The sequence below is a fragment of the Setaria italica genome, chromosome VIII, assembly GCF_000263155.2.
Source record: "Setaria italica strain Yugu1 chromosome VIII, Setaria_italica_v2.0, whole genome shotgun sequence".
Taxonomy (NCBI): Eukaryota; Viridiplantae; Streptophyta; class Magnoliopsida; order Poales; family Poaceae; genus Setaria; species Setaria italica.
The window spans coordinates 4,394,183-4,396,619 of record NC_028457.1 but is presented as its reverse complement, the minus strand read 5'-3'; positions in this window follow the sequence as shown (position 1 = coordinate 4,396,619).

The following is a 2,437-nucleotide window of genomic DNA, read 5'->3' as shown; positions in this document are numbered from 1 at the left end:
TGGCATTGGCATCATGATCATCCAGTATGCTTTCTTCCCCAGTCACGATGTACCTGTACCCGCGCATGGTGCGCGGGCAGGCGTCGTCGTCGTCGTGCGACGCCGTCATGTAGTCGCTGACGAGCTTGATCTTGTCGCAGGACGCCTTGGCCGCGCGGTGGCTGGAGACGTAGTAGCAGACGATCCGCGACGCGTGGACGGACCAGATGAGCCAGAGGGGCACCTTGAGGCGCAGCCGCGTCTGCTCCCGGAGGAGGTTGGCCGACCACAGGGAGGACAGAAGGTCGATCAGGGTCATCCGCTGGGTCCTGTACGGCCGCCCGATGTGGACGCTGTCCTGCATGGTCACGATGAGGACGGCCCAGACCTGGAACAAGTCGTTCCAGGTCTGGTCGTCGTCCGAGGAAGAAGAAGGTGGCCTCATGAGCCCAAGGGTGTAGGTCACGGAGTTGTGGTTCATCACCTGCAGCAACCGTACGCCGGGGATCAGCAGCCGCCGCGAAGAGAACCGGGGGCCCATGGAGCCCGCGGCGAACCTGGCCAGCTGCAGCAGCGTCGTCAGAATCACCATGGCCTCCACGCTGCTCATGGCACTGCTGCTAGCCATCCCTAGTAAGTTGCTTGGTCTTTCCTTCCTTGGCCTTAGCGCATTGCATCGATTCTAATAACTAATAATGGTTTGATTTGTTGGTGTATTCCAACCTCCCTGCAGCCTGAAAACGAAAGCGATAGTAATTATTATATTCCTTCTATTGCGCGCTACGATGGGAGTATGGGACGGGACATCAGTGGATGGAAGGAGGGTACGGTGGCCCTAAAGTCTGAAAATGAAAGGATGCCAACCATAGCTACTCGTGCTTGCGCGACTGTCCAAGAGTGAACTGCAGTTGGCGGGATCATCCTAACGTACCCGTATCTCGTAATACCATGCATATTGCAGGTAGAGCTACATATGCATTTATTTACCGCCGGCAGGCACTACGGGAAAGCATAAAGTCGCCGAGTGTAATAACTTCGCCGAGTGCTTTTCTTCGGGCACTCGGCGAAGAACCGTTTTGCCGAGTGTAACACCAAAAACACTCGGCAAAAATAAAACACTCGGCGAACAACATGTTTGCCGAGTGCCCTCCAAAAAACACTCGGCAAACACCCAGGCGGCACTCGGCAAACTTTGACACTCGGCAAACTGACGCCCACGTGACTTCCCCGTGCCGACGGCGGCGCCCATCCGTGACGGCCGTTAGTGTTTGCCGAGTGTCAATATAGGGCACTCGGCAAAGGCACAAGTTTGCCGAGTGCCACGGTGGGACACTCGGCAAACTATAGTCTTTGCCGAGTGTCGCTATGGGACACTCGGCAAACCCTATAGTTTGCCGAGTGCTAGGGTGTACACTCGGCAAACTATAGCGTTTGCCGAGTGTTTTTTTACACACTCGGCAAACATAATTTTTTTTCCCCTCCTCCACCCTCCAAACTTTTTACACTCCACATGTATGGCATTTTGCACTGCATTGTAGAAGATGGACTATTTTTTGACCTGTTTGCTATATTTAATCAATTAATTTCATTTAGAGTAATTTTTTGATTTAAGTCAAATTTGAACTGCAGGTGGTTGGAATAATGGAATAATATGAGTGAAAAAATCATATTCATGTTAGTGAGTCTAAATTGATGTCTCACCCAGAAAATGAAAAGAAATTTCGAACATGTTGCTAAGGAAACACGACTACGAACGTGTGGCCAAATGATTGTTTAATTCTAAAAAATACAAACGAAGTTTGAAAATCATGAGATTTTGCAAGATGCTTTGATTTCGTATGCAGAGGCCGTGGTAAAAAATTGTTAAGGTTTCGCACAAGTTTTGACATATGATGTTTACAATTCGAAGCATCTCCGGAGAGGTTTCAGAGAAGTTCAAAGGATCCGGTAAGATTTTGAGATGAATCGATAAATATAATTCTCATTGAGTCCAAATTTTTTTTTATAGGCTATAGAGAACATAGATAGGTTCATGTCAAATTTTGGGAAATTTTCAGATCCGTTTGGTAATTTTTATTCATTAATTGGACGTATATGAATTTAATAGATATAAATTAAATATGAGCTATAAATCCATGAAATAATGGTACAATATTACTTAAAAAATGAAATACGCAATGTTTAGTGAATTGGACTAGGTTTACACAAAGTTTACGTCCTTTTAATTACTAAAAGTGGTGTTGGACATGCAATATAGGTAGGTGTTTGCCGAGTGCTACCTAGGGCACTCGGCAAAGGGATGGTTTGCCGAGTGTCACAAATAGGGCACTCGGCAAAGTCACAAATAGGGCACTCGGGTCCACGTCGCAGTGTCACTGCGGTGTTTCGGGGGAAAAACAGCTTTTGCCGAGTGCCCCGGATCTAGCACTCGGCAAAGGGTATGCCGAGTGCTAGATCA